The sequence below is a fragment of the Cataglyphis hispanica genome, chromosome 1 (genome assembly GCF_021464435.1).
Source record: "Cataglyphis hispanica isolate Lineage 1 chromosome 1, ULB_Chis1_1.0, whole genome shotgun sequence".
Classification (NCBI taxonomy): Eukaryota; Metazoa; Arthropoda; class Insecta; order Hymenoptera; family Formicidae; genus Cataglyphis; species Cataglyphis hispanica.
In genome coordinates, this window is record NC_065954.1 from 1,574,789 (window position 1) to 1,600,810 (window position 26,022).

Sequence of the window (26,022 nt, forward strand, 5' to 3'; positions counted from 1 at the left end):
AACACAAATAATACGCGCGTGTGCGATTCTCGTGCCGTTTCTCGCTTTATGATACTGTGCTCCCGTTCCCGCTATATATTAAACAATAACAGGCGCAACGACAGCGAGAGCACCCCGTTAATCCACGCGGACACGTTCGCGATCGCGGCCGATTAGCCGTCGTGAGACGTGATAATAATGAATCGGCAACAGACATGCAAGCGAGATAATATCTAGCTTTTCTTTCTTAAGAATCGACTTCATCCGTAATAAATACCTTTATCGTATCGAAAAAAAATTATTTATATATTTTACATAATTTATGCGACATAAATGTAATAAATTTACATTCAGATTTTTAAGATGTCTACAACTTTGCCAACGCGGTTCTAACAAAATCATCTGAAGCAACGATATTTCGTTAGAGTATTAAAGTATAAGCAGTAGTGTACTCTTGCGAGTAAATGGCTCGGTTGTCTGCGGTGAACAATTCGTGAGACGGGTATCGTGACTGCGCTTGATAGCGTTCGAGTGAAAAGCTATTCCTGAGTCGTATTTACATGTAGAGCCGAGGTTTCGTGTTCGGATTTAAGCAGCCGTTGAGTATCGATTACGACCTGCCCGTACATTTGTTTTAACGTCGAACGTAATCGTTTAAAGTGAAACCGCGAGTGGAGGCTGAGTCAATTGTCGTCGCGATATATAAATGCGATGTATGTCGATACGATAATATACGTTATAATCATTTTATTATAAAACGTTTGAAATAAACATCTAATAATCCGCGTTTGAGAGAGACAAAAGTTTTCCCTCGATAAAATGGACTTTTTATAGACTGTTCTTTGTGGAACTTTCCAAGCTTCTCGCTAGGTTTGGAAAGTTTAAAATTCAAGATTCTCGATGTACTTTTTTTTTACGATCGCGAGCTATAGACCATACGCGGTTCCTTTGCGTGTCATGCACCCTGCAGTCGCAGGGCGCAAGTTAATATCCTCCCGACTTCCATAGATTTGAGTTTTGCAAAGTTTTTGCGTCGGCTATACGCATATCGGATAATGCGTATGTCGTGAAACTGATCAAATCGGCACACGATCGGCATGATGCTTAAAGCCAAGTAGAATAACTGCTTTATTCGATATTTATTCGAGATGTCATTCAATCCTCCAAAAATTAGAAAGAGAGAAAAATATATGATTCTTAAATTTTTTTCATAGTTTTTTTTTTTAAGGAATTATTTTTTTTAAGGAATTATTATCCGGATGATTCATCAATCGAACGTTCGATAAAGTAGAGGAGAAAAATCGATGCGCTTTAAAAAGGTTTGCGATCGATACAACGTAAATGAACGCGCGCCCACGGGCGAAGCGCGTGTGGCAAAATAGCGAGGTACAATACGTGCACGCGTGTACTCTAACGTGTACGAAGTTACATCGCGCTATACATTACGCGGCCGGCCCAACCTAGCTTTACAATTGGAGGCAGACCAAGCGCACCTATCCGATGCCGGCGCATTGTCCTGTGGGCGACACGGCCGTTATTGAATCGGCCGTCGGGTTATGTGAGAGATATCGTCTCTCTCTCATTCCTAGGATCCCGCGGCACTAACGTGTGTTTGCGCGCGCGCGCGCGCGTATATATGACGAGTTGCGCATAAAATACACGCGGGCGCATAACTGCGTTACTACCGGACGCCTGTAACTATGTACCAGTGTTGTTCATTCCGCCCCTCTCGTATCTGTACGCTCGCAATGAAAAAAGGGGAAGGAACTGCCTGCCACCGTTCATTGTCCATTGCTGAAATAATCGCGTCGTTCAGTGACGCGATCGAGTTTTATTCAAGTCTTTGTCGAGCGGCATACGCGGTCGTCCGAGTTAACACACGGGATACAAGAGTCCGATGAGTATTATGACATGTATGTATAAAAATATAGTTCATAGCACAAAACATCGAACGTTATATCATTGCAGATGGAGAAAGTCATTACCGATTTACGATTATTCGCGATATTTGCCAAGCGATCAGAGTTTTGGTCTTTCCACTGCCCTTCTTTCTCCTTTCTACCAACAATTTTCTTGGCATGTGAAGATCGATGCGTGCCCATGTGCGTGTCTATGAAAATGTTCCCTTCGAGAGGGGCGCGTTCTCCCTATCGTGTTTATATGTGTCGGAGCAGACCCTAGCACTCCCCGATCCTCGTAAAGGAATGGAAGATGCTAGGCGTCCCTCCGAGGCGCCTTTCTCGTCATCTATCACCCCCCTTAATGTCGCGAACGAGGCTGCAGTTACAAGGAACGGGCGAGCGAGGGAGGAATCCTGTCGGCGACCACGTCGAGGTCGTAAGTCGAGAAGGGGACTTATCAGAGCGTGGAGGACACACTCGGCGCTAGGAGACGTCGCGGAAGGAGTAATAATTCGGCGCTATACTTTTTACGTCGGATATTTTTCCGCGCGCGAGAAAGATTGCGATGAGAAATAAGCATGACGAGAGGATGTGTTGATGAAAACTGGTGCTATGTAGACTCGACGTAATCTTGACCTTTAACCGCTCGCATGCGTTATTTTATCAAAGTGGACTGACATCTTTGTGCGACGATAATGCAATAATGATTATCAATTATCAATAACGTATTCTCGGCACGTCTAAGATAGATTTATTTTCCTTTCGTTTATAAATATTTGTTTTTGATATATATCATCAGCGACAGTTTCAACAGCTTTTCCCCGGCATATCATCCCGTAAAACATAATGTTGTGTCCAACTTCGATCGATCGCTGCTTATCCCAAAGTCATTATGGCGTAGATAATTATCGACGTTCGATACTGAAAGACAAATAGCAGCATGCAAGGCCGTCCGATTTCTATCTCGTTTTTGTCGATACAATATCTTTGTACCGGAAAATAACGACAATAAATAAAATTAAATACTTTTGACACTCTCAAAATTTATGTCGTTTAAATGTACCACGAAATGAGTTTGTTTACATCATTTTATCCTTTATAGATTTTCAAAAATATTTAACAAGTTAAGAAAATTCCAGAAGAATTATTCCTAGAAGAATTATTTTATATGAAATTGACGTTCTACCGTCCGTGTCTATTGCTCGTAAAATTTCAAAGTTGCAAAAATATTTAATAACGATTTTTGTAATACAAATAAATTAAAAAATCTTTTTCCGATATAATATGTCTAATATAACTCAATTTGACGAGTTACTGTTATCGATCATAAGACGATAGGGGAGTGTTTAACAACGCCGAGAGTTCGCGAGTAGTCGCTACGTACGGTGTCACCCGCAAAGCTCGCCGGAAGCATCCAACCGACTTTATTCCGACGCACGAAAACAACCCCCATCTACGTTTCTGTCACTTTCAGCCGTTTCATTACAAATTCGTACATACGAACGCGTTCTCCATAACAAAATATAATCCGAACAATTTTTGATCCCGTAACTTTTGAATGAACGGCGAAACGTGCGATTCGGAAAGCATTTGCATATCGTAAAAAGTTTGAAAAAAAATTTCACAAAATTCTATTACACATTTACATAATCCTCCATTTTTCTGATATATGTAGACTTTTAAAAAGAATACGAGAGCAGTGTGTGTACTGCGAAATATATATGTATACGAAAAAAATATTTATTATCTATCCGTGCGAGTCAACGTGTCGGGATAAAGAGATTTGCATCTTTTAAGCCCCTAATAAGCGTTATGAGAGTCTGAATTTGTCGGCACGACCAACAGCGTAAAGGTAGACGAGATGCGAGAGAAGGAGCGTGCGTGTGGGTGTATACTTTTGTACATGTGACACGGCGAAAAGGGAGCAAAAAGCTGCGGGCGTTCTCGGACGGTCGGTCAAATGTTTAAACAAACGAGCAATTATCTTAACTCGATCTGGGATCTCCAGGGTGTTCCAGCCCTTCGAAAGTATCGCCTCCTCCCACCTCCTTTGCTGCTTCATCTATCTGGGATCTTCCGTCTCTCTTCCTTCCCTCGCAGCTCTCCCCTCTTCCGTCTTTCTCTTTTCTTCTCGTTTTTGAGGCCCCCGCCGAAGATGTCGTCGGCCTGGGATCCACGTAAAAAGCACAAGACATGCATTTCATTCGTTGCCCGTGTTGAATCTTTGGTTCTTCTTTATGTCCCGCCGATAATGGTTACTACTCTTTCTGGCTCTCTCTCTCTCTCTCTCTCTCTCTCTCTCTCTCTCTCTCTCTTTGCTCTCTCGTAGAGTCTTTGATTATCGCTATTGCGCGCCGATATGAGGTTGCATTCGCGATGCGAGTTTGCTACAATTTCCAATTCACAGGAAATAGCTCGATAAAAATTCGAGACAAGTGTATTAAATTGCTATTCCTCTATTTTATTATGTGCGGATATTAATTATTTTTTACTGAAAATTCTATTACGGAAACATTGATTTTGAAGCTCTCATAATAGCCACAAATATTGTGTATTATGTCACAATCACGTGATTAAGATCAACTTGTTGTTTTTTTCGTAAATGCAATATGTGTGTTAATACGATAGAAAATAATTTAAACAATAATTTGAAAAGGAATATAACACTAACTTTATATTATTTAAGTCTAATTGTTTATGCAATTGAATCTCAATGTTACGCATATCGCTTTCAAGTCCATTGTTACAAAAAACTGCGAGTTTATCAAGGGAGTCTTGTGCAAAGTGCAAGATAGTTGAAAGTAATAGAAACGGCACTTCGTTCTCCGACGCATTTCGAGCGAGGCAAATTAAGAGACAACTCGCGTAACTGAACCCGCAACCAACCGTCGAATCCTTTCGACGAGGTCCCGGATCAGGCGGCTGATCCCGCACGCCTCGCTACACCGGAGAAGTACATTGAAGGATACCTAATACGAAAACACAGGGAGCATGCGCCCGATCCTAACAGTCCTAGAAACCATTTCGCGGACGGTTGATAATAAAAAAAAATAAAAAAAAAAAAACACGGAAGAAAAGGAGACGTTCGAGAAGAGCGAGCGAGCGAGCGAGCGGCGTACACAACCGAGAGAGGGATCTGTTTAACTCGGATGATCCGAATGGAAAAGAAAGACATTTATACATACCCTCGATTATACGGAGCGTTTCTCTCTCCTCGGCGTTTCAGGCCTAATTTCTCTCATACAAAGGAACCACTCCCGGTGCACCCTCGGCTTAAGGCCGGTTTACGCGTTTCTATTTTTACTTGTCAAAACGCCGCGCCGCTTTTCGACTAGGTGAATCTACGACCCGCGTAATCGCATGGCCTCCGCTCCTAAATATCGCACGCTCTCTGAAGTTGCGATATTTCTCCTCCTTCTCTCCGGTCGCGTACACGCGCATGTTACACACCCGGAGAACTCTTAGAGTTCCCTGGACGTCGGTGAGCAGTAGTTCCTCTTTGATGTCTCCGGCTGCTTCTCCTTCCTTCGTCTGTCTTCCAACTTTATCTCCTGCATCCTTTCTCTCTCTCTCGCTCTCCTTTGTTCATCCGCCTGCTCGTTTTCATTCGTAATGATTATGCCGCACTACCGCGTTTTCATGTTCCTTTATGGCTGACACATATTGCGCGAAAAGCATCGAGAATCTTGCGATAAAATACGCGCTCAAAAAGCGGATAGAAGCAACTTAGTATCGGAAAGATGCATTATTTCTTCAATCTTATTTCTATAAATCCAAGTCAAAATTTTTCTTTTACTTTCTCTATTTGTCCACGTTCATAAAGTCTAGAGAAAATAGGTTTCATTTATATAAAAATTAAACTTTTCAAGTAAGCGATAAATGAACAAGTTAGAAAAAAAAACTTTCAGCAAAACTGTGGATTAAAAAAAATTTTAAAAAAGAGCGATATGGTTGTTTAAAATATCGAAATAAATTAGATTGAAAAATTGATATTAAAAGAAGAAAAATTTCGATTCGGATAATTATGCAAAATTTTGCAAAAATTCATACATGTCTTATAAAAAATTATAACGAGTGATTGAGCAAGGCAAGAATATGAGAATAAGGGTAATTATATAAAAACTGTATTATATAATAAATTCCTGGCAAATATAATTAATCGTACAATTTATTACAATATTTAAAAATCGTACACAATAAAATGTAATTTAATGATTAAATATGATTATATAAGATAATGTAAACTCTTTTTTTTTTATGTAAATTGTTAAAACGAAGCAACATTATTCGTCATAATTCTTTGTGAGTCGATGCATGAGTTTTCGCAAGACTTTCTCTCAATCCTTAACAAAGACCTTATTTCGCCGGCGTCGACCATGCAGCGAAATTTTCGGGAATGGCAGGCCGAATAATTTCGGAGCGCCGGATCAGATAGAGGCTCGTCGTTTTGTTTCGACGTTCCGAAAACGTCCGGCGCAGCGCTCCAACGAGCCGGAAATCGGACGAGTTCGAAAACAGAGGCCGGAAAAGAAAGGAGATGTCCTCCTTCGTCGTGCGGCATTTCGCCTGTATGTCCTCTCCTAGCGGCGAAAATCAAAAGAGCGAGCCTCGGTCTGGATCGGTTTGAGATTGCCTAATTCCTCCTTGGAAATTTATGCGGATAATCTGAACGAGGAGAGGCATTGTGTGAAAAATGAGTGACGTTCGATGAAATCTGAATAACAAGCCTCGACATTGAATATGATTCGTAGGAGAACTGTTTAGGGCGACAATAGTAATGGATACGTTTAATCCAATTGGTACGGCGGAGTGCCGTCGACAATGATGGCACTGTACCTGAGTTGTATCGCGACAATGTCGAGAAATATTGGATAGGCGTGACGGGTCCTATAAGCCCAGGTAGACGAGCGACACGCTTAACCAATTTCATGAAGAATGGCTACTAAATTTGCTTAAAATTAGGTCTTCTTAGGGAACTTCTTTGCCCGCAGGCGCCTCGTTTGCTCCATATCGTGACGCAAATCTTCGCGTTAAGTTTACGAAACTCGCTACTGTTGAGTAATAATAACGAGATAAATAATTTCTGTTTATGACTATTGCGAATAATATGTCTCTTAATAATTAGTAATATTTATTATCTTAATAATAAAAAAGATTGTGGAATAAACTCAAAATATGATATAAATGTTACGCAAAATATATATCAGAGACTTATATGATGATCTAAAATTGAATTTATGAAACTCGTTGTTACGTAATAATAACGATATAATGATAACGTAATAATGATATTTTATGATTATTATTAAAGGTCTATTCTAATATAAATATTGAAATAAATTTATTATCTCAAAAGTATACTGGATTAGAATAAAAATGCCAATGAAATTTATGTGTTTTAAAAGATAATCACATGAGCTAAAAATAACAAGACGCCGAAAGATGTGATTTTTTCCTTGCCGGAACATACCATCATTCCGCCGCGTACGAAAATCTACAATGAACGATCGCGCCAATTAATTGCGCCGATATTGGCAATAAAAAAAGAGATAAATATACATTTTTTTCTCTTTTTATATATATCCTTTGTTCTTCGATATCTGAACTTTCGTGCACAATATCCTATACGAGTAAAGGCGACGACGAGAGGAAGCCAGCGACTTCTCTCGCTACCAGCAACGACGGCGGAGCACCTAAGCTCGGTGTTTAAGAGTATCATCGAGAAAGAAAGAGAAAGATAATAGATAGAGAGAGAAAGAGAGAAAATCGGCGCTTTACCATTCGAGAGAGGAGAGACCTGCTCTCTCTTCGAGGCTAACAAGAGGACTCGACCTATTCACCTGTCACCAGCTTGCGGAGGGCGGTTAGTTATAGTTTATTTATCGTTTCCACGTAGGCTGGTGTTTGAGATACGTTTACACCGGCCGCCGCTCGTATGTTCACCCTTTCTTTCGGTGTGGTTACGGCGCCGGCGTGTGTGGTCCGGCGCATACTACGTGGTCGAGCAAGTATTGTCCGGGCTGGACCGGCCCGTACGCGACCGATCGACGGACAATTGCTGGTCCGCGGGACGCCCGGTAGATGTCTTAACCAGATCGCCTAAGCGGCGCATGCGTTCGACCGATGGCTCTTACGCACGATACGCACCATGGAAACTTGGTAATTTTCGTAGATTTCAGGGTAGGCGTAACCACACGTAGCCGCCACGCGTGTTTCATTGCCCTCCTCACCCCGCTTCTTCCCCCTTCGCCGCGGTAAAAACCTTCTCTGTCGCTTTCGTAGCAGTTAGCGCCTTTATCTTTCTTCTCCCTGGCGCTAACGGTGCTCGTTTCGTTGATCACCCCTATATAAGCGTATCAACCTTGTAGACGATTATCGAGGTCAATTTACTTCACTCTCATCTCGGCTCATTGACGAATCTCATTTCTATCTACGGGCGAAATATTAGAAAAAAATGTTAAATAAAAAGATAAAATAAAAGCGTTGAGATAAAATTTTAGCAAAATGTACAAGTTTCTTTTTAAATATAAAGTATTTTATTTAAATAATAAATTTTTGTCGAAAAAATTATCATAAATAAAATTCATTGAATTTACAATATTGCGATAAATAATTAACATTTGAAGAAATAATTTTGGAAAAGGGTAGAGATTTAACGGGACGCGAACATTAAGGGCTTATCTCAGCACGTAATCTTGGGAGAAACAACAGTCGAATGTCAGATAGAATTTTTGGTACGCCAAGATTCAGTCTGAGGGAAATGGTAGCTGGGTCGAAAATCGACCAAAGGTGGATCTACCTGGATATCATAGCCAAACGTTTGACACGTGATGACAGCTCATGGCGCCACCAACCCCCCACAGTTCCTCGCACCACGGGGGGTTTAACTTTCGAAATCGAAGGATTCTTTTGTTTCAATCTCATTAACGTGTCGCCAAACCAGACCCGGGAACGTCGCCTGCTGTCAATGATCGTCTGGTCAGGTCAGACCATTACTATTGTTGCCCTGTTGTTCCATTCGGATGTTTCTATTTCTAATAAATACGAGCCATTGGCACATCTGGCTCTGACAATAAAACTGTGAGTTATGTTGTTTTGTAACGTCTCTTAGCACGTCTAATGACACAATTATTGTATTATGTGAATAACACCATTTTTTTTTTTAAAGAAACGTAAACCGCAAATTAATATTTAATTGCCTAATAAGAATATAAGTTTATATTTTTTGTAATATTTGCCATTAATTTTGTTTTAATTTTTTAAATTTACATAATTAATTGTAATTAATATGTTTTAATTGATATGTATACCTATGTTTCAATTTTTATAATATATCTATATTATATATAATAATATATTAACTATATATAATAAAACATCTATAATATATAATATAAAATATCTTTATAAATTTTTAAATTTAAAAAATTCACTATACGATCAATTAATATTGTTGTAGTTGTAGTTTAATTTGTTGAATATTATGCAACGTGGAAAACTGTGCGTTATTATCTTAGGTCCTAATTATTAAATATATCGCCTTAAATATTTTCATATCAATTCGATATTTCTTTCTTTTCCTGCTTAATAATATCGAAAAAATAAGGTTCACTAGTACTCGAGTTCTCGAAGAATTACGAGAAACATAGTTGTTGCTCGGCATTTCTTTCTCCTGTGAGCGAGAGAGCCAGTTGAGCTTTTTCCTCTTCAAGTTCATCAGCGTGTAACTTCGACTGTCAGTCCGGATATCCCACAGGCACTGAAGTGTTTATCGGCACGACGAGCGGTCGGGGCTTCGGCTACAAGCCCGCGTTACAAGCGCTGGTGCGTGTCCATCGTGTCGTACCGGCAAATCACCGAATCTCCTCTCTCCGGGACGTCGTGGAATCTGTACTATTCTCCAGCCGTCCGGCTGTAACATCGGCATCCGGGAATCTCCGCCGCGACTTCGATATACCGCCGGCACGACGTGCGGTTTATCTTCGAAAAGTGGCGGATTCTGGCTTTGGCATGCCTTGTGTTCGGCCTCCAAAATGATGAATTCGATCGATCGCAAAATGTCGTGTCGTCGGGCAGCATCGATCGAAGGCTGGATCGATCGTTTATCGCATCTTGAAAAAGATGTCCGACAACGCTGTTATTTTTTTTTTTTTTCTACATTGATGAAATTGCCGAAATTGATCGAATCAAATAAACACGAGAATTTTTAATTTTACTCTTCCTTCTTTGCTATTTCACATTATACTTATCGGCGATGTAATTAATAAACCATCCTTTCATCTACCTATCTGCGCTTCACGTACACTCCTTTTTCGCGAATCATGGTCGATTCGAGGCGGCGGGAAAAGTGAGCGATGCGACGCGGCACAGCGATCGGGCTGGCTTCGTTCTCTAGGTGGTCCAATAATAAGACAATAAGTTGGGCGCACTCGGATGAGACCGGCGGTATCAGTGTGGGATCGAAATGCGGGACGAGAACGCGCGCGCGAGAGAGAAGAGATCACATCCCGAGCCCATGCCGAAGCGAACGAAGCGAGCGAGCGAGCGAGCGGTATGCCAAGAGTGGCGCCAGGATTTCTCCTTTCCCCCCGAATCTTGTCCTCATCTCCTCTTTTCCTATTTGGCCTCCTTCGTCTCTCTCTCTCTCTCTCTCTCTCTCTCTCTTTTTCTTCTCCTTTTTCTCTCTCCGTCTCTCTGCGTCCATTATCCTACGGCAATGACCTAACGCTATCTCTCTCGCCGTCGCACTCTCGGGGAGAAGAGCCGTCGATCCAATTCTATCCGGAGCCTCTTGGGAGAGCCGTTTTGACCACGGGAACAGAAATTAATAATCTCAGCGAAGAGGTACACTCCTCTAACTGGCTGCATACCTCTCGTTAAGAACGGGAATCCGCGTGAACGCCGCCGTGGATTCCGATTCTTATTCTTAGCCGGCGTCAGTTCCCTTCAAGACTGACTAATTAAAGAGGGATTCGTTGTAAAGGGGACTTTTAACGATTCGATCTTCGAACGATGTTTCATCGGGCATCGATGGAATATCGATGGTACCGTTCTCGCTTTTTAGAGGCAAGACGCGGAGCGTCGAATTTTTCATCGACTCGAGTCCCTTTTCTTCCTCCGTCCCTCCCCTCTTCTCCTCGTTTATTCCGCCGCATTTATGACTCTTCTTTACATATCCGGCATGACGCGGCGGTTGATTTATATTCGCGCGGTGATTGGAGATGAATTTGCAAAATCTCGCGCGGGTGCGCATTGAGAGTTAAAAGAGTATTTTTTTCAACGCCTTCTCGTCTCCTTTTTTCATAAATTAATTAACGTCCTGCTTTCGCAGACACTTCCCGAGTGGCCTTGGGGCAATTAATAGCCGACTAAGGCGATCACGGACGATTTCTTCGACTCATCGCGGAAATCGACAGGCGGAACGAAATCGAGACGCAGAGATGACGGTAAAAAAAAAGAAGAAGAAGGATATGTTGCACACAGCTGGAGAGAGAGAGAGAGAGAGAGACAGAGACGGAGAGCGATATATCGCGCGACGAGAGTAGGACAAGAAGCAAGGGAAACGGGATCCAGAAGGAAAGACCGATCGAGCGAGCATTATACGACTGGACATTTCGGGCATTTTTACGAAAGGGACGCGCAGGAACGCGTGTTCTATTAGCTAAGACAAAAGAGCGGCGCCTAGAGACGGAGGCCCCTGAAAACGGGCCCCGAAACTGTCCGACGGCGTTTATTTATGCGCCGAACCGCGGAAAAAGATGTAAGTCCCCGGGCCAGCTGCATTCCTGCCTTCGGTCCAGCACGCTCCGACAGGGATATTATCTCCCGAGGATATATAATCGACGTGTCCTCGAAGCTCGTAAGGATGCATTTTTGTGCGCGCGGAAAAAGGAGTAGCCTCTCGCGCGTGCAACTCCATGATCGCTTATCTGTCATATAAGTAAAGCGACGCGCACGCGAAAACGGCACGTAATGTAACAGGACCGGCGTTAAAGTAGTTAATCGCGATAAAGTTGTTAATTATAAAGTATTAACAGAGGTGAAACGCGGGAGACGAGAGTAATGGGAGAAATGGCGCTCGATTCGGGAAGGGATTTGAATCAGATAGAAAAAAACAATTTATAAAAGACAAAACGAATGCTGTTTAACTGTAATCTTCATCAGAGATAAGTGTCGTAACTGAACAAAATATTTAATAAACGCACTCCATGCATCTGGATATTTGTAAAAATTTCAATCACACGGGAAAAAAATAAAAACGATTTGTTAATTATAAAGTGAGATAATTGGCTTTCGAGAAACACAAGAAATCACCGACTACAAACAAACTTCCGGCGATCCCTTGGAGATACAATTTAATTTGCGCGATCCCTTTGCGCTCATACATTTTTTTTCGTAATGCTTTCTTTCCGCTTTCATTAATACAAATCGTCGAGTTCGAAGTAAAAGCGAACGAAGGGGGAGATTCCTTTTTGTCTTCGATCGCGCACAGTAGCGTGCAACAGTTCCCGATTCACGACGGCGCGACGGCAGCACGAACACGTTACGTGCTTTCGCGCCAATTATAATTATCAGCATTTCCACGGAACGGCACGCAGAAATCAACTGGAAATGCGGTCGCGACGTTTATGAGGCATCCGTAGCGCTCGCTTTTAAGAACTATGGGCGAACAACGTCTTGCTTATTGGCGGCAATAACGTTGTAAACGTTCGGTGACGTATAATGAAACTTTTCTAGAATCTGAATCTTTCTTAAAAACGCGTTTCAACATTAATCGCTAATATGTGTGGCAAAAAAAACAAATAAAATTATGAATTACATAATTCACGCGAGATAATCAATAATTTATTATTTATGAAATTCTTATGTGTTTACTGTACTTTTACAGTATAATTAATAATATTAGATTTTTAAGAGAGTAAAAAAAAATACGTTATTAAATTGATTCAGAGATGCAGCGTACCAATTGTTGAAATATACATGGAAAGTGATAAGCGTTAAATGTAAAAGCGCGTCAATATGTTACGCGCAACAAAGAACATATGTTTTTCTATTTAAAAACATGTACCGAATACCATTCGAATGCCTTTTAAATTTCGTCTCGCCCGAGCTTATCAGTGATCACGGTGGTGAGAATGACAAATGTCCGGCGTGTCCTGTGCCACGATGCTCGTCGTTATTCGATCAAAATGCAAAGCACAGCGTTGGCGAACGTCTTTCTCGTGTCCAAACACGAAATCATTTTGCTCGGTGTGTCCCACCGATCGTCTTTCTTCATATTTCTTTTCTTTTTTTTCTTTTTTTTCTCCTTAGCCGTGCAAACACCGTCGTTCGAACGTCTCGCGACGGTATCGCGCGACCCGAACAGAGGAAGCCAATTCGCTTATCTCGACTAGGCCTTGATAAATTAATCGGCATTAAGGTAGATAAAGGAGGGAGGCGCTGCGCCATCTGATATATCGGAATTGTGTCGATGTATCAGGCTTAAAAAGAGTCTCGACCGTTGACTAGAGAGCGTCACGCGGACGGATTTCGGCCTCGATAGATCGTTCCGAGACCCGTGAGATCATCAATACCTACCATATCTGCTCGTTCATCTGCGCATACCGGCACCGCGTGTTGGAACATCGGAGTTTTACAGTCTTTTCTTCTTCGACAGGTGATACGTTACATGAGAAAGTGATGTAAGCGCGCAGGAATCAGCGACAGATTTAATTACTATAGAATAACATTATTCACATCATATAAATTTTAGTTAAATTTACTTTAGATAGATTTAAATTTATTTTATTAGATTTATGTTCATAAATCTGCAGAAATGCTAACTCTCTTTCTCTTACATTGGCATTAAAATTTTATTTCCTTCTACCAGTTTTCCGTAACAGCGAAAAGGTATAAATCTCAACGGCAGTAGAGGTCTCGACCAAAATAGCGCAAGAGCAATTAATTCTATGCCTCCTATAGAGTTTATAACTCGCGCGATGATTTATCGCCTTGAAAGGACGAAGCGTGGCGTCGCTTGTATATTCTCGCGGGATGTGAGACATTTCGCTGATGGAAACGAGAAAAATTTTAATGTCCCATAAACACCGCTTTCGCAATCAAGTTGCTCTCGCGGTAAATACATAAAATATTACGACAGAATTACACAGAGAGACTAAACTATTGGCACGATTGTCATTCGATGATATGTCAAATTTGTCAAATTTGTTAAAATCTTGCAGCTTGATGTAATCTCAAAATTATGTATATATATTGAAAATATAATTAATACTTTATATTATTTTTTCACGGCTTTACAGACTTTTTATCGGCGATTAAACTAAAGATCGTACGAGTTTGCGCGATCAGCAATAAATGGATGTATCGGGGTAGCTTTATGTTTCCATAATGCGAGCACGGCGCGCGCGCGCGATAGTCGAGTTTATAACGCAAAATTAATAGAGCTTATCCCATGCCGCTCGTGCCGGCGCGGCCTTTTGGCAATTTATCATGGGATTACGGTGCAAATACGTCAACCAAGGGTCGAACCTTCCGAGGCGCTTCCCTCTACCCTCGTGTCGTATGGCACGATGCCGTTGCGCGAGCTTCCCCCTTTCCTCCCCTCCCCCCCCTCGACCCGCTCGCGCCATGGGCGCAGCAATCACTTCCTGTGTCAATAAACACGGCTCTTCCCGTTGGCTCACCCCTAATTCGAGCCAGCACCCAAGGGGATCGGCGAACCGACACCACCCTTTCTCCCTAATGTTCCTTCCTGAATTTTACAGTCCTTTCTTTCTTTGATCCCGCGGCATTGATTCCTCTTCGCGAGCGCTTGTTTGCCTCATTTCTTGAATAACGTAATCCAATCATATATTTTGTGCCAAGGAAATCAATTCCATATTCATCAAGAAATCTATTATCGGTCGGTATTATTCTAAGAGCATTAAATCTTAAACAAATTTTACAACGCTGCATGTCATTATACTTTCCAAATTAATTTATCTCCATCAATTTAATCGCGCGGTACAGTCTAATTAATAATTTCCTTCCAATAAGGAATAAATAAAAAAAACTGTGAGAAATATTGTTTTTCGTCGACGAATAGGAGGATTTTACGTTGTCTCGGCGGATGCAGCAGTCAGGGATTTATTCCGATGTAATATCGAATGCTCGCCGGCGCGCCTATGACGAGTCGGCAAGTTGCGTCGGGGATGCGTTATACCGGCACGCGCGCACCACTTTCGCATTATCCATTATTCTCGACGGCATTACAATGACAATGACCGCAATAACGATCGCGCGTCGAGATCGGAAGAGACTGGCTCTCGCCGCGTTGGGGTGACAGCATACGCACACGTCGGCGCGTCGCGCCGTCCGACAGCTCGGAAAATTGCTAACAAATAATACTGCCTCGGGGATAACGATACGGGGTGTTCGTCTCCGACCCCATCGCCAAATCGCTCGTCCTTTTTTCGTACAATCATCCGTGAGATTCCCGCCGATTCTGCTCGGAACGCATCGCTGCGGTCGGTTGGAAAAATCGGCGCGATTATTACGACCCCGTGTAGTGTGCATGTCGATGAGAAAAATGGACAAGTCGAGAAAACGTAAAAAATATTATCCGATTAAAATATATTCTTATACGTCGACAGACATTTATTATGGGGTCCGGATTTGCAATTTGTCGCCAGTAAACTGTGCAAGTCGCAAAATATCGCGGTCAGGATTATATTGTGCGCCGCGAGCGAAAGAAACTGGACGTGTATAAATATCGCGGCTAGCCGATAAGTAATATGTATCCGGTGTCTGTATCGAAAGTACATCGAAATTCGGTCGAAAGGCGATCGCAGGGAAGGTGCGCGGCAAATGTCTCACTTTGTAATTTCGATCACAAATACAACGTTGAGAAATTATCCGCGACGACCGACACGTAAGTACGAACGGTGTACGCGACAGGTATATAAAGATATAAATGCAGCTCGACTCGCTTTCAGCCGCGCGAACTGCAATTCGATCGACTCTAGACGTATAATCATGTATGCAAATGCTGGATACATGCGTGCACACGCGCCTGTGCACGCCGGCGTGTCCAAATAACGCGTAACTGTCAATATCGCGAGCAGCTTTCGGCGCGGTTAACGCACAATGTGCAACATGGCGAATGGGGAAGTTCTTGCATTTTGAAACATTTCAAACTCGCGGGGTATCTCGAATTGTCAAATGCCTCCAGCTTCTGAGAGAGAGAGAGAGAGAGAGAGAGAAGAGAATTATTTATACATCCATATATATTTCTCCCGAAACGTTTGAATTAATATATAAACTGCCTTCTTCGCATCTACTTTCGCTTTAATAGATTCACTTTTATCGGAGCAAGATTATAAGATTACCAACTTTTGACAAAGCGTAATAGTATCCATCACGTTGTCAGACCGTATTATTATTATTCTTCAGCTTTCCAATTACAACGTTTAGTTCCATAACAACGCTCGTAATCGCGCCTAATGCTCGACCTCTCAACGAAGAGGTTTCGCGTTTCTACGCGTCTCGCGTGGGGTAATTTGCAACGTCGTTACCACCAACATCTCTCAGGAAGTTTCACGTAATTCTGCAATACGCTGTCCGAGAGAGCCGCGGCTTGTTTCCAGAACTCGCGCAACACTCGCTCGCGTCGACCTAGCCGTGCTTTATTACCGCCCCGAGCAAAACCTGCCGCGGATTTAAACACCGGTACACAAGCAGTTAATCTTGTATTTCGATAGCGACTCGCTTTCGCGGCTTCGTGAAAGCTGCGACAACGAATTTAAGAATCTTTCCTTTTATCTATTTATATCATTATAAAATAATAATTTAGATATTTTATTTTCCCGCAGAGATTGTGATTGATTTTTCGCTTATGGAAAAATCATTTTTATTATTTTATTCTATTATTCTTTTCTTTATCATAAGCATATCTTTTAAGTTAGCATCATTTATTATCGTGTTTAACTTTCAACAATTAATTTCCCCTTTGTTTCCACAGATCAGTTGTGGCTGGTAAAGTCAATAATTCCCATCATCCGGAAGAAGCTGCTCTCGGTTAGTCCGATCTCTTTAACATGACGCTCTATCGAAATGATCGAGAGGGTTGGTCCACGTCCGATAGAAGCCACGTTTCAACACATACACACACATATGACGAGGGAGATTGAGAGAAAGAGAGAGAGAGAGAGAGAGAACGAATGACAGAGATCTGTCAGGAGAGCATAAATCAATGAGTTGCTCCTGGATTGCCCTGGGAGAGAGCGTGTTGCGTTTCCACGGACAGATAGAGCCGATGTGCTTTATTATGCCGGACACAATTGCGTGTTGCCTAAGCCACGTGACCGGCAACTTCCGGCCGACGTTTGGGTTCCGCTTCGTGATGTCCTCGCGCGCGAGCGCGCGATTTCCCCTGGTCGCTTCACCGCCGGTTTGCCATCTCCCTTCCCTCCAACCCCCGGTCGGTTCTGGTTCTTTTGCTCTCGACGATGGGTGACGATGATCATCGCGTGTCGGGTCCACGACAATGTGACGTGTCGTGACGCTTATAAGCCTCAACTGTGTGAAACTTACGGTTCAATGAAACATATAATATATATATATATACGGTTGAATACAGAGAGATGAGCCAAGAGATATCAATACGGGGAAAACCGAGCGCTGATCACTAATTGGAATATCGGATCCTCAAACATATTATCGTCTTCGAACGTAAAATTCCCACGCTTACTTCGCGACTATTGTCCGTAATTCGCACAATGGTTCTGCGAGCCTTTTCAACGCGCACGGACGTACGCGAGCGTACGTAGGCGAGCAAAAAAGAAATTTCGCGTAATAAAGAGATCCGAGGGAGTATGGTGCACCGAATCGATTCGTCACGGTGTTCTCATGTTAATACCGCGACGGTTCTGCTTCGGTTTTCCATCGGCGCAGCATGTCGGGGGAGCCACTACGGGTCGCCAGCACCGGCGTGGCGAATTCCCCGAGTTTATCGTCGGGGTGTGTAGCCACTGTGACCACACTAAAACCGATGTCTGGGCCCCGGGAGGACGGGAACGAAGATGCGCGCAGGAGACGCGCGAGGGAGACAAAACTTTCCGGCTTTCTCTCTCTCTCTCTCTCTCTCTCTCTCTCTCTCTCTCTCTCTCTCTCTCTTTTGCGGACGTCATGGGAATCGTAAAACATGTTGGATAAAAACGACTACGCGAATATATCCGCAATAGTGTCCGTTTTATCCTATCCAACTGTGTATTTCGTGTAGGCGTTTTTCCTCATTTTTCCTGGAGTGTGGATCTACACAACGCGGAGAGCATCGGAAATATTATCTCATATGTCACTGGAGATAAGTGCACTGCTACGTCCGGCCGCAAATATTTTGAAAAACAGTATAGGTAACATTCGCGCAACAGAAACGATAACTATCCGAAATGACCAAGTATATTCGCAAGCCTAATTCGGCGCATAATTATAATTAAATACGAATTACATTAATTACGGTTATTATCGGAATTATCAGGTGCCGATTATATATTATCGCAAGAATAAAATATTCGATGATTATTACTCCATCGACGCGATCAAATTAAAAATCACACGACATATTACTAATTACAGCAGAATGATTTTTCTTATGCACATCTTTACGAAGGTAGCTATCCTACTGCAGGTGTAATGCTTACGCTCATTTCGCTTCATACGCTTTATATACCAAAGAAACCTATCGAATATTCAGTTTATAAAAATATGTATACTCCAATTGCAGTTCTTTAATACACTAAGAAATCTATAAATTATAAATGACGCAAAACATCATCTGATACATAATGCGACTGCATTTTATGCGATATTTTTTTTTGAGATATTCTCTATATGAAAATAGTATCGCTCTGTTTACATTGTATCAATAACATCAAACCGTTGTATTGAGCAAATTGGTTTAACAATTAAAAGTCAATTCTTTATATTACTTTGATTAATCGTACAATTAATGAATATGGCGAATGATGGCACCGTGCATTCGTCGCGACGCAATGCAAAGCGATAAAATAAAAATAAAAATATCTTTTACACACGCAGCCTTTCTGTGATTGCGAGAGGGGAATCATCTCCCCCTCTCCCTCGTGCCGCTGCCGGCCGCGAAGGTCAACGAAAGGAAAGATTCGCGGCTTCCATTCCTCGATGCCGGGATCCCAGCGGTGGCCCGCGATCCGACACGGTGGTCCAGGTCAACAAATCATAATCGTGCCTGTGCGACCGGGTAACGAGAAAAGGTTTGAATGTCTACGCGAGGTTCGGCACTGTTCGCGGCGGGCAAATGTAGTCAAAGCAAAGGACGAGACGTCGCACGGCGTCGGGCCCCGCTGCGAGAGCACCAAAGTCCGCCGCGAGCGCGAATAAGCGCGAGTGGGAAAAGGCGGGAGGAGGAGGCGGGGTACGGATGATGGTCATGAGCGAGAACAAGAGCAAGAACAAGAAAGGCAGGTAGGTCGTACCGGGATAACGTGGCACATGGAGCGCCTGGGACCCACGCTCTACCGCGCCGCGACAAGGTGGTCCGCGAGCCATGACTTACGAACGTCGGGCCCCGCATGAATACCCTCGATTTATGAAGCACGAATTAAATACCGTGGTCCTAGAGCCCCGACGATGCGCCGACGTCGGTACAAGTCCGGAACGTGTGGTTCTCCTAGACGTATATAGCATGTCAATGACACGATGATGACGTCGTCGCCCTATCAAGAGCCTGCGAGTGGTAAGCTAACGTATCATATATTTGGAAATTAATTTATACAATCACTATCGATATCTAAACGTTCGGCCATTTATTCATTTATTTTTATGAATTTCTGAATTTTCGACCATCTGCCGCGCTCCGGGGTACTCTGGATATCAGTCAGTGGGGCGCGCAGCATCTAAGCCATAACGATATGCATTTTGAAAATCCGGAAGATCGATGAAAAGAGAGTCGTGTGTGAGAGCGCGTAGATGCCCCGAAGGTCGACGGGCAGCTGGCCCCCACGGTGGAACGGGAGGATCTCCTCATTAGCCATGCATGCGCCTAATAAAACCAATTCTAGTTCCTCTGCTCTTCGTGTGCGAGGGCTAACGAGACGTCTATATTATTATGCCGCAGTTCCGGTGGAAAGAGAGAGAGAGAGAGAGAAAGCCAGGCGCGCAACGCGCCAAGGCCCTTGCTCGAAAACCAAATAGGGTGGATTACGTCGGATATTAGCCGCGGGGGCCTCTCTCTCTCTCTCTCTCTCTCTCTCTCTCTCTTTCTCCGTCTTTCTCGTGAAGGGCCCTCTCGGAAGATAAAGACGAAGAGAGCCACTCGGAGCTACGGACCACCGTGAAAGAAGGGAATACTCCCGGCCAGCAGCTCCTCCTCATCCTTCTTCTCTCGTGCCTCCTTCTATTTCTTACTCTCTCTCTCTCTTTCTCTATCGCCATTTGTCTCGTATTCTTGCTGCTATCCGCGTGGTGGTGGCTTTTCTTGCCCTTCGAGGCGCCCCGGACTGCCAATAACCGCAAACACGTAATTCCCTACAGCGCCTACCATACGCATTACGTCGGTTATTTGCCCCCTAACCAGGTGGAATTTATTGCGGGGAAATGTCAGTTCTCTCGTGGCGCGTCCGCTCGCCACCCTGCGCGATCGACCAAACCCGCTGCACGTTGCACGCTGCTTAGCTGCGTGCCCCGATCATTAGATCCTCGCTGCCACAGAAAATGGCTGCTGACCCGACAATGTTGGAGAGATCGATCGGTCCCACGGAATCTTCTCTCGCGCTCTGTACGTCGATCGAGCGCGCTCCGTGAAGATCATCGTTTCGATTCGCGAATATAAAAGTCCGGATTACGCCGGTCTATGCAAATCGACTGATTTGGAAGAGATGAAGAGATTCGTATGCGAGAGACTCGATTCCAGGTTGTTTGCGGACGCGATCGCGCTGGAATATCAAGTGAAATCCAGAGATCGATAAGAAGCGGCCGACGAGATAATGCTCGATTGATTTGATTGAGAAAGTAACGAACGTTCGCGCTTGAGATGTCTGAAAGATGCGTGCGTTCCGAGTTTTTTATTACAGCATCCGGTAGTCGACTACGGATACGCGAGATTAATGAACGAGAGGAATAATGAAGCGATAATTCTTCGTGCGGCAAAAACACGGCTATCTCGAAATCTGAATAAAGCGACTTCTCTCGCGAGAAAAAGCACGGAACGCTATCGTCGCGTTAACATCTCGATCGCGCGTAATTTCGGAACGATGTTCCGGGAATCCGTGATAGGCGCAATTCGTGAGCTCTTCGTCGTGACTTCTTGCCGTATAGGAAAACAGGTTTCAATCCGGACGAAAGGTAGCGCCATTCGTCGCGATTGCACCTGCACGGCAGGTGCTCGGCTGGTTCACGAGCTACTACTCAAGATGATTATTAAGCGTCTAATCGCTAATCTCAGAGATTATCCTGAAATGCGAGTTGATGATCCCGACCTTCCAAACGATGACCATAGCAACGATCAATTTCCGAGTCGCGCGACGCTGTCGACACCCATCAATCGTAGTTTTCTCTTTCTCTTTCTTTCAAGCTTCTTTATTTTCTTTCTTATCATTATAATTTATGAAAATTTATATGTAGATAGTGTTTTGCATGCGAGCGCATATACGATAAAAAATATTTATTCTATATTTATATTACAAATAAAATTTTATATTCGTATCTATTAATCTTGATTTCTTTTAAATTGTTTTATAATTAGGCATGAATTTTCTACAATCAGTTCACGAGAGCAGAAAATTCGATCGAAAAGATAATGAGCACAGATCGTATTCGGTAGAAAAGAGTATGAGGCATACAGCAAAATACTTCCTAAAGCAGATGTATTCTATCGTAAGATGTATCAATATGGAATGCAATGACTTTCGCTTCAATAATTAAAAGAGATACTTGTCACGGCGCAAAATTAATCCATCGTCGTGAGTCTCCGTCTCAGGTTTTTACCTCGTCATAATTCTCGCATTCTCGATCGAATTTTCTGAAAGAGAGAGAGAGAGAAAGAGATCGGTAATGCTTATAATAAAATTCTAATAAGGCTGCAGTCTGGAGACAACAAATCTGCCAGTGACCGTGGCAGAGCAGCCAATTGTCCTTGTGGCGATTGTCTTACGCTTTAATTGTTCCCCGCGGCCGCGTAAATCCTAATTAAGACTGAATTATTTCGTCGTTGTCGGTGAGATAGCTCGGAGGCCGCACTCGCCGTAAGAAAGGCCGCAGCGCCTTCGATCGTGAAAAGGAGAAGAATTCCTCCTGATTTTTCAAGGATGATTCTTGCCGCGGCCTATTACACTGTCCTCGTATTCTACGAGGACTCTTAAGGCCTCTCTTCTCCCTTTTTCTTTTCCATTTATTTTTCCCGCCCTCCTATTCGCGTTCCCGTTTTTCCCATCTACTTGAAAACTGTCGCTCTTTCCACCGAATCTTTCGAGCATCTGAATTTGCAATCTCAACACATGTTAAATTTGCAAATAGTTATAATTTATGTACATATACATGTGCATATATTTTATTTTCTTACAAAATTTTATCAGCACAAAAAAAATTCCGCACAAAATCGCATACAAAATCAATTTATATTTTAATCGCGATTAACACAATGGATGGATAAATTTTCGCGAGATAGGAAAACACAAGTCAAATATAAACAACGGGCTTTCGGCAAATTTGGCTTACGTGATCGCTTAGCTGTGGCGCCTTTAACAGGAATACCGTTTAAATTCGCCCGGGATCAGGATGACTCTGCATTATCGCTGATTCCAAGCCAGCCACGGGATTTCCATGTCCGGGCTTGGAACCCACCACCGCCATCAGCATCGGGATGAGACCCCACAGCTCGACTTAGCATAGATTAAAGTCGCGCATACGCTCTGCGAAGCGAGACCGCGAGCGTCTACTAGTCGAGTAAGAGGAGAAGAGCGAGGAGGAGGAAACAAGAGAAGAAGGAAGATTGGCTTAGATAAAAATCGAGTCGATCCTCCACCTTTACGAGGTAAGACACTAGAAGAGACACTGCGGGGGAGAAGAGGAAACGAGATCTGCTGAGTACGAACTATCGCGAGTAAAAAGAATCCAGGTATAATATCGTCATAATCATTTTTCGAAATTAAGTGATTCATCCGAAAAGTTTCGAAATAAAAATGTCAAGGTTATAATTAAAGGAATGGAATACATATCCCACTTTATAAATTTCATAAAAATAATACATCGTGTAACACATTCTCTCTCTGTATCTTTCTCTCTTTTTTTTCTGTCGTCACTATAGCGCAAACAATGTTCGAAAATTCACAGCCAATTTCAATTCCGCCTTTACACTATGTCCAAGTGGTACGACGAAGTGGCGTTGCCGGCAACATTGGCAGCGAATTTTGGCGCCTGGCCAACTTCGTCGAGAGAATTTACGTCTATTTAATTTTATGGCGTTTGACAGTCGGAGATACCGGAGATAAAACCGGTCTACGAGACGGTCAACGTTATTCACCTACGACTAACAGTTTGTTCTTTTTGCGCGATTCTTTGTAAAAATAGCTTCACCATAAATAATAATTGAGAAACATCATTATTTATCTGCGTAAAATGACTTTTACCGACTGTCGTTATTTTTTTAAATTTAATATTTAATTAATATACACAGTGAGATATACGTTTTAGATATTCGGGACAAAAATTTTTCTTTTTTTGAATTTCATCAAGAATATTGTGTTACTTTTTAAATTTTCAAATTAGAAAAGAAATTGAAAATAGATAAAAATAATACAAATCAATATTTTTCTTGCAAGTTATAGCGATAGTAAACTTGCTTTGACGGTGATTAATTCGAAAGTGCTCCGTAGATTGTCGAGTTTAATCTCAGAGCACCTACGTGCTCTTTGTATATTAATCAAGCCGACTGTAATCCTAACGTGTCATCTACATCTCCTCTCGCGTGCATTTTCACTAGCTGCAGCCTTGTCATCATAATTAAGGACCGCTACGTGCACTTAAGGTGTTATGGACCCGTGCACAATATTTATTACGAAAGCAATCTAGACGGTAACTCAAATATTCACTATTAAAGACACGCGCGATATTTTGGAAAATAATTGCGTTTCTCTTCGATATCAGAAGCTATTTTTCATTTTGCCACAATGTAGCATGTTAACGGCACAATCTGTAACGCCCTTTTACATTATAGAACGTAGAGCCAATGCGTTTTTCTTTCTATTTAAATTCTAATCTTTAGCTTACAGGATATAAGAATAAAATAAAAAAGTTAAACTTTCTTCCACTTCAAGCTTTAGTATTGTAAACATAAATATCGAGATGCCTTGACGATTAAACAATCTCATATTATTACATTATCTTGAATGCATATGTGTACGTCAATTCGCGACGACTCGTATGGCAATAATCGCGGCGAGAACTTGCCAAGTGATACGTCAACGAGGCATGCATATTCTCGATTTGAAGCAACCGCGGGGAAATATTCCGGTTAATTACAGCATCGCTCACCGAGCTTATATTATAACCTTTCCGTATATCACCTGTCTTTATCGCGCCGCGTAGCGAGAAAAAGGACATGTGCAGGATGCGCGATATAGCTCTGAGCTACGGGCACTTTCCTCAGCGCATACATTCTGGCTACCAGTTCGCCGGTCTTCTTTGGTATGCGATACCAAGGAGCGCGTCTTTAATTCGCGACGATCGCTCAACGTTACTACTCGCCGTCGAAATAATAAATAACTCACGTACGCTGCGTACGCAAAAATCTCCACAGACTTGTTTCGTAATTTATTGAAGCGTGGCCCTTGCAGTTATACATTTCGATTTCGCTTTTCTTTTCTGTATTACTTTTCGATAATATTGAATAATGTTGTGACATAATCAATGGGTTACATCCTTGCGAGACTCTTATCATGACATAACGCAAACTTTATTGTTATCGGCGACGTGATGCTAAGAGCTACGGGAGATGAACGGAAAATTTTTTTCAAAATAAATTATCCGCACGAATGCACCCGGTAACGTATCCGCAGATGCAGAAACGAGCGAATGAACGGAGGATGGATTCGCGAATCTCGCCTTTCCGATGGCAGCAATACATCGCAGTTTTCCTCCGTCGGAAGATTAAAAGTTTTGCAAGCAACGTCACACGCTATGATCAACCCCGAATTTCCGGGACGGTGCGCCTGGCCGTTTCAATTACTTTTGCGCTCTCTTCGTTCTTTTCCTTTTCTCTCTCTCTCTCTCTCTCTTTCTTTCTTTCTTTCCCTCGCGCTCTTTCCTCGCGGCGACTGCTGCTCCTTCGCCACGATTCGCCTACCTAGCTGCCTTTAACAGGCCCGTAGCGAACAACCCGACCGAAGAATCCCTGACGTCTTCCTCCGCGGGGTGTAATAAAAAGAAACCACCCACTGCGCGCTCGGCGACGAGATATACACCGACGCGATGCGCCGACGTGCGAGTATCCGTACCGGTGTGCGCGCGCGCGCCTGTGTACGTACGTGAGTATCGCAAAGATTGCTGCCGAGGCCGGGGGAACCACCCTCCGGACAAGTAACGAAATTAAATTCAAATATAATCAAATAAAATTTAAAATTTAAATCCTCCTCGCCAGCGTGCTGGCGCGATGCTGCACGCGCGCTTCATACACATATAGTATATCTCTCTCGGCTCCACGCGAAATTTAGTGGCTGCCACGCCGCGTCCGTATTCCTTCTTTTCTCCTTCTCGCTGGTATAAGCAGAGAGTAGGTCTCCATCCCTACGGGGACCAACCACCCCCTGAATTCGAACCGAGATTTAACGGGTCAAACCAAGGGCGATACGCGGGAGTCGAGGAAACGGAATCTCGCTAAGCGAGGAAGGGTGGCTGATTGAGAACACTGTTTTGTTTGTTCGGCCGACGCCACGGTCTTGGATTAAAAGGGGACGAAAGAGGTCGATGCGTATTAATCCCCAACGCTGTACTCCGGGTTCTTTACGCAAGATTATGGGAGCATTTAATCGGCAACAGCTCTCTAATTAAATTGTCGTTTGCAAAGTTTCACGACGGACGTTACAACTTTTTGCACGCGGCTCAATTAAATATCCAGAGCTTATTTGTAAAA

At 42.9% G+C, this 26,022-nt stretch overlaps 2 long non-coding RNA genes across 3 annotated transcripts in view; one reads left to right on the plus strand and one right to left on the minus strand.

The window, feature by feature from the left end:
- Window positions 1–26,022, plus strand: part of LOC126855121 (uncharacterized) — a 206,281-nt gene that overhangs the window by 148,124 nt on the left and 32,135 nt on the right. The window contains exon 3 of one of the 2 annotated variants that reach the window (XR_007688192.1): window positions 16,882–18,800. The exons of the other annotated variant lie outside the window; for it this stretch is intronic. This is a non-coding gene — a long non-coding RNA (uncharacterized LOC126855121). Of the gene's footprint in view, window positions 1–16,881; window positions 18,801–26,022 lie in introns of those variants that run through there. 2 annotated transcript variants of the gene reach the window in all.
- Window positions 1–26,022, minus strand: part of LOC126855132 (uncharacterized) — a 76,815-nt gene that overhangs the window by 7,267 nt on the left and 43,526 nt on the right. The gene's annotated exons all lie outside the window — the stretch shown is intronic.